This window comes from Carcharhinus amblyrhynchos, chromosome 12, assembly GCF_965287045.1.
Source record: "Carcharhinus amblyrhynchos chromosome 12, sCarAmb.v2.hapA, whole genome shotgun sequence".
NCBI classification, from domain to species: Eukaryota; Metazoa; Chordata; class Chondrichthyes; order Carcharhiniformes; family Carcharhinidae; genus Carcharhinus; species Carcharhinus amblyrhynchos.
This window is the reverse complement of record NC_137335.1, coordinates 20,152,593-20,159,419: the sequence shown is the minus strand read 5'-3', so window position 1 is coordinate 20,159,419 and position 6,827 is coordinate 20,152,593. Positions and strand designations below refer to the sequence as shown.

The window sequence follows — 6,827 nt, the reverse complement described above, 5'->3', positions numbered from 1 at the left end:
TACGACTTGATCGCATTTTAATCAGTATTCTGTAAACCGAGTGTGTGTCTTTATATGCACTATTTGTGATCAGCACTCCCCACTCACCTGACGAAGGGGCAGAGCCCTGAAAGCTAGTGGCATTTGCTACCAAATAAACCAGTTGGACTCTAACCCAGTGTTGTGAGACTTCTTACTGTGTTTACCTCCTGACCAGCAGAGGGCCCAGAACCTACAGCTTCTCCTTGTCTAGAAAAAGGTTAGATTAGCCCCGTCCCTCTATCTACATAATTAAAATGCTATGCGAAAATTCAATATTTATTGCTCTTTCTGTTAGACATTGATGATTTGTAGCTAATTGTCTTTTGTTAAAGATTTTCATGGAAAGAAACTTAAGAGTTTTAATTAATTTCTTGATGTCCATCCTTTGATTGGGCTTAGCTCTAAATCAAAGATAGGTAATTACCATTTTGTGGTCTGATGTATTGGTGCTGCCAAATCTAATGATATCTTGATACATTCACAGTTTTGTCTTCATGCTTTTTTAATAGAACCTGATTGCTCAAATGATGGCCGTTTTTGAATGTTCTTCCAGTATTTCAAAAACCAAGTTACCACATAGTATTTCTGTGGAGCCTTTAATTGGCAAAAACGACGTTGCCCCCCATTAGCAGTTTTGAGTGCCATGGAGCAGACTGCTGTCACCGAGGTGCTTGGGGATTAACCTTGACAAAACACATGGTAAATCTTTCCAGATCTTTGCGAAGGAAAAACCTATAATGAGATGAGCGAATCTCTTCCCCACGGAAACCCCCTCATGGGCAGCCTGCAGATCCTCCAAGTCTGGCTGCAAGAAAGACAGCCCAACAGCATCGTTCTGTTCAAGCCTCAGAATCTGATGAAATAGTGAAAGCAATTTATACATCTCTAACGAAGAGATCCGAAACGTTGGCTCCATTCTCTCCCCACCTATGATTGTCAGACCTGCTGAGATTTTCCAGCATTTTGTTTCAGATTCCAGCAGAGGATCACAGTATTGCTTTTATCTTACACCCAGCTCTGACGAAGGGTCATCCTGACTCGAAACGTTGGCTCTAGTCTCTCTTCATAAATGCTATCACAGCTATTTTCCAGCATTTTGTTTCTGTTCCGTATTGCAGCAGCCGCAATATTAACTTTCATCTTGACATTATATCGTGTATAATTGCAATTGTATTGGTGCAACCTTAGCGTGCCACAACACTATCTATGAACTAAATGTGCTCTGCTGAATGTCCAATTTAAACTACAATGAGATAAAGTATAAACACTGCAAATTGCGATAAAAAAGGACTACTCATCACAAGTAACAAAAACAGTTTTCCATACAACGCACTCAACATAAACTTAACTCTACTCTTAATTACCGAACAAGCCCCACGAAAATAGGGCATCAAAAAATTATCTAAAACTCCGAATGTTCCTCTCCACGGAAATCTTTAGTAAAAGGCGAAAGATTTATACGATCTGAAGAAAAACCAGAGAATGCTAACGATTTGCTCAATCAAACTCTCACCCCACCGCACACTTAGCTCCTTAACATCATACTGAGCAGATATACTGACAAGCAACATCGATATTAGCAACAAACACTTAACCGACATAGATCTTAATAAAAAATTAGTTGAAATCCTTTAATGTGCTACAGAAACAGTGATAATTATTGAGCTTTCGCACATCATTTCAGATATGTAAATTAGCAGGAGGAGCAATCTTGCCGCTGCCAGCAGACTGTGGACTCTGCTGCTTCGTGACTGAAATGTAATTCATTGACAGACGTGAAGAACAGAAACCACAGCGTCAGCAGCTGTCTACCTGACTCTCTGGTATTTCTAGTTTAACCCCAACATTTTAAGAATCCGAATTCAGGGTGGACCGGTCCGATTATAAAGCTTTGGGTGGAGTGACCGTCAATGTTCCTTGTCATTACCGACTCCTCTGAAACTGAAAGCAAGTTGCAGGATGATCAGGGAAAGTAGCTGGGCTCTGTCACTTTTGATTTATTGATTTAATTTATTACTGTCACATGTTTTCCCACTTGCCTGACAAAGGAGCAGCGCTCCCAAAGCCAGTGGCTTTTACTACCAAATAAACCTGTTGGACTTTAACCTGGTGTTGTAACCTGGTGTTGAACATAAGAACATAAGAAATAGGAGCAGGAGTAGGCCATCTAGCCCTTCGAGCCTGCCCCGCCATTCAATAAGATCATGGCTGATCTGTCGTGGCTCAGTTCCACTTTCCCGCCCTCTCCCCATAACCCTTAATCCCCTCTCTTATCAAAAACCCATCAACCCGCGTCTTAAAAATATTTAGCGAGGCAGCCTCCACCACTTCAACGGGCAGAGAATTCCAGAGATTCACCACCCTTTGAGTGAAGAAGTTCCTCCTCAACTCTGTTCTAAACCGCCCCCCCCCTTTATCTTGAGGCTGTGCCCCCTAGTCCTACTGTCTTTTTTGAGCGGGAAGTGTCTCTCCACCTCTATCCTATCCATCCCATTCATCATCTTATACGTCTCAATGAGATCTCCCCTCATTCTTCTAAACTCTAACGAGTACAAGCCTAGTTTATTCAGCCTCTCCTCATAGCTCAACCCCCTCAACTCTGGCATCAGCCTAGTAAACCTCCTCTGCACTCCCTCCAAGGCCAAAATATCTTTGCGCAGGTGCGGCGCCCAAAACTGCACACAGTACTCCAGCTGCAGTCTCACCAATGCCCTATACAGCTGCAGCAAGACCTCTCTACTTTTATATTCAATCCCCCTCGCTATGAAGGCCAGCATCCCATTCGCCTTCCTGACCACCTGCTGCACCTGCAAGCTGGGTTTTTGTGACTCATGCACAAGGACCCCGAGGTCCCTCTGCACCGTCGCCTGCTGCAGTTTTTTGCCACGTAAGTAATAGTCCTTCCTACCATTATTCCTACCAAAGTGGACCACCTCACACTTGCCAACATTAAATTCCATTTGCCATTTCCTGGCCCATTCGCCCAGCCTATCTAGGTCCTTCTGCAGACTCTCCACACCCTCCGCACAATTTGCCGTTCCCCCAATCTTGGTGTCATCAGCAAATTTCGACAGCCTACACTCGGTTCCCTCCTCCAGATCATCTATATAAATGGTAAAAAGCTGAGGCCCCAGCACCGACCCCTGGGGCACTCCACTAGTCACCATCCGCCAATCCGAATAGCACCCATTGACCCCCACTCTCTGCCTCCCATTTGACAACCAATCCTCTATCCACGCTAACACCCTACCCCCAACTCCATGTCCCTCGACCTTCTGCAATAACCTCTTGTGAGGTACTTTGTCAAATGCCTTTTGAAAATCTAGAAAGACCACATCCACCGGCTCTCCTCTATCTACCGCCCTAGACACATCCTCATAGAACTCCAGTAAATTTGTCAGACACGACTTCCCTTTAATGAAACCGTGCTGCGTCTGCTCTATCAAGCAATTCCCCTCAAGATGCCTTGCAATTTCCTCCTTAATGACAGATTCTAACATTTTACCTACAACAGACGTTAAACTAACTGGCCTATAATTCCCCGCCTTTTGCCTGGCACCCTTCTTAAACAACGGCGTAACATTAGCCATTTTCCAATCATCCGGCACTTCCCCGGAATCCAGCGACGTTTGGAAAATAACCACCAAGGCATCCACTATCACCTCCGCCATTTCTTTCAGAACCCTCGGATGCATTCCATCTGGTCCTGGGGACTTGTCCACAATCAGCCCCTCCAGTCTGTTGAGCACCGCCTCTCTAGTAACAGTAATGTCATTAAGACCCTCCAGTCCTACCACCTTTCCGTCGCTAACACCCGGCAAATTATTCACGTCCTCCTCCGTGAAGACAGAAACAAAAAAGTTATTCAATACCTTAGCCATATCCCCATCCCCTACCACTAGGTCCCCTTTCTCATCCTCTAAACGACCAACGTTCACCCTAGCCAGCCTCTTCCTTTTTATATATTTATAAAAACTCTTGCTATCCTTTTTCATATTAAGCGCTAGCCCAGCTTCATAGTTTCTCCTACCCTTCTTTATCAACTTCTTTGTCAATCTTTGTTGACATTTAAACCTCTCCCAATCCTCTTCTCGCCCACTAAACTTAGCTACTCTAAATTCCTCCGCTTTTAATTTAACACTTTCCTTCAGCTCCTTCGTTATCCACGGCTTATTACCTCTCCTCCTACGGTCCTTTTTGACCATTGGAATAAATTTCCGCTGAGCACCAAGAAAGATCTCCTTAAAGATCCTCCACTGCTCCTCAGCAGACCCTCCCTCCAACGCGCTCCCCCAGTCCACATTCGCCAATTCTTCTCTCATCCTACCGTACTCCCCTCTATTCAGACTAAGTACGCGTGTCCGGGAACCCACTTTCTCCTCCTCCATCTGCACCAGAAACTCCACCATACAATGATCACTCTCCCCAAGAGGATCCTTCACCGCAAGGTCCCTAATTCTACCCGCTTCATTACATAGCACCAGATCCAAGATAGCTCGCTCCCTCGTCGGCTCCAACACACACTGTTCGAGGAAACTATCCCGGCAGCATTCCAAGAACTCCTCCTCGAGCCCACCGCGTCCAACATGGGTCGACCAATCAATATGCAGATTGAAATCCTCCATAACTACGGCTGTCCCATTCCTGCACGCCGCACTTATTTGCGCGTTAACAGCCCACCCCACCTCCAGATCATTATTTGGGGGCCTATAGATGACACCCACCAGCGTCTTCATCCCTTTGCTGTTCTTAGTATACAGTGAGTAGTATTATTTCTTGCGTGCTATACAAACAAAGCATACCATACATAGAGAGGGTGCAGAATGCAGTATTACTGTCATAGCTAGAGGGTAGAGAAAGATCAACTAATACCACGTTGGTTCAAAAGTCTGATTGCAGCAGGGAAACAGCTGTTCTTGAGTCAGTTGGTAGGTGACCACAGACTTTTGTACTTTTTTCTGACTGAAGAAGGTGGAAGAGAGTAGCTCCAGGGTGCGTGGAATGCTTGATTATGCTGTCTGCTTTTCTGAGGCAGCAGGAAGTGTAGATAGTCAATGGATTCAATTTCCTCCAGCTATGATGTACCAAGTGGCTGGAAACGGCATAAAACTCCTCAGGCTGTATGTTTGACATGTAATGAACCTTTTAAATAATACAAGGACACAATAAATTAGGAGCAGGGGTAGGGTATTTAGCTCCTTGAGCCTGTTCTACTAGTGGATCTTACTGCAAATGTTACAGGGGAGTTTTCTTCGGATGTTAGAGAATTGTAGCTGTGAGGGGAGATTGGATAGGATGGGATTGTTTTATCTGGAACATAAGGGGCTGAGAGAAGATGTAGTTGAAGTGTGCAAAATTATGTGGGGATAGGAAAGCCTTACTTTCCCTGAGCAGAGAGGACGTTAAACAATGCATAAATTTTAATTAATTGAGAGAAGGATTTGGAGGAAGTATTTTCTCCCCAAAATATATTTTATTCATAAAACTTGTAAACACACTCCAAAACATTTCAAATTGGACAGTAGAAAGTGCACTAAAATTCAACTGTGCCCATAGAGCACATTGCACTCTTGAGACGTCTCAGCACAATTGCATTATAAGTGATATTTACTATATACATTCCATGTCAAGCATGTAGTTTGAGAGTTTCCACACAGTTTCCAGCCAATTGGTGTACTGGCTGAAAGGCATTAGATGGGGACTTCGCCCCACTGCACCTTTGCGGCAGCTACCCCAAGCTTTAGTGTACCCTCAGCACATAGTCCCGGACGTTGCTATCTGCAGTCTGCATTCTGGGTGTACAGGAAGGATCTGACAGGAAGGGCCCTTCTCATTACCAACCAATGTCTTAGTGATTGTTTGAAATTTCTAAAGATAAAGCATTCTGTCAAATGACTTTGACAGTCTGCTCAAGGAACCATTTGACAGAACCCAACATCTCCTTTTGTACAGGACCTTGTGGATGTTACTGTGGACCACTGTCTAATGGATTTGTGGTCAAAGATGTTTAGCTGCATAAACATATCCACAAGAGCAGTTTGCACAGTCCAATTGCTCAGATCATTCTGCAGCAATGTGTCCTGACCCATCCTTTGAACACTGTGGCCAGGTAGAGCCTTAACATGTAGACTCACTTCATGTTTGCATACAGAGGGTCTATGCACAGCTCGATGCAACTGCATTTGGAAATGGTCATCAGGATGAGGGCAATGTGGGGCATATTTTGCCCTCTTTATCGAGAGCTTTGAACATAGTTTCCCTGTAGACAGTCCATTTTTGATCTTGAGATAGAGTGGAAAATAGTACAGGTGAGTCCCAAGGCGCAGGAGCATCATATGGGCCAGACCTGCAGCAATAATGAGAACGCCTCACACCTGATAACGAGGTTCTAACCTGCAATGGAGAACAAGTGTCGCTCTCACATGCCTAGTTTCTGCCTCACCTTGAGTATACACATCTCTCATTTTTTGGTGCACATCCTGGCAGCTCTGAACCATATTCCCAATGTTTTCAGGTAATCTGACCTGATGGTGAAGGGGACAAAAAATTAGTCAGCCCTGCTCCCAAAAAAATCTTATCTTGCTTTTGTCATGATTTACCTTGCAAACCCTCCCCCCCAACCCAAAGGCCAGTTTGAACTGGGCAATTGTTTAAGATTAAATGGTGGAATTTAAATTTTACCATAGGCGATCATGGCTAAAGGTTTCTCAGTGGAGGTTACTGCTTAAGACTCCAGAAAAGCATGCAGAATCTGCTTCAGCTGCAGTCAATAGGGGTTGATGTCAAGGAGGATCTCTAAGAGCCAA

General features: G+C 44.5%; 1 non-coding gene across 1 annotated transcript; it reads right to left on the bottom strand.

Moving 5' to 3' along the window:
• Window positions 1–1,391: 1,391 nt before the first annotated feature.
• Window positions 1,392–1,504, bottom strand: LOC145351232 (U5 spliceosomal RNA). The gene has a single exon (XR_013888353.1). It is a non-coding gene; the product is annotated as a U5 spliceosomal RNA (small nuclear RNA).
• Between the last annotated feature and the right edge of the window lie 5,323 nt (window positions 1,505–6,827).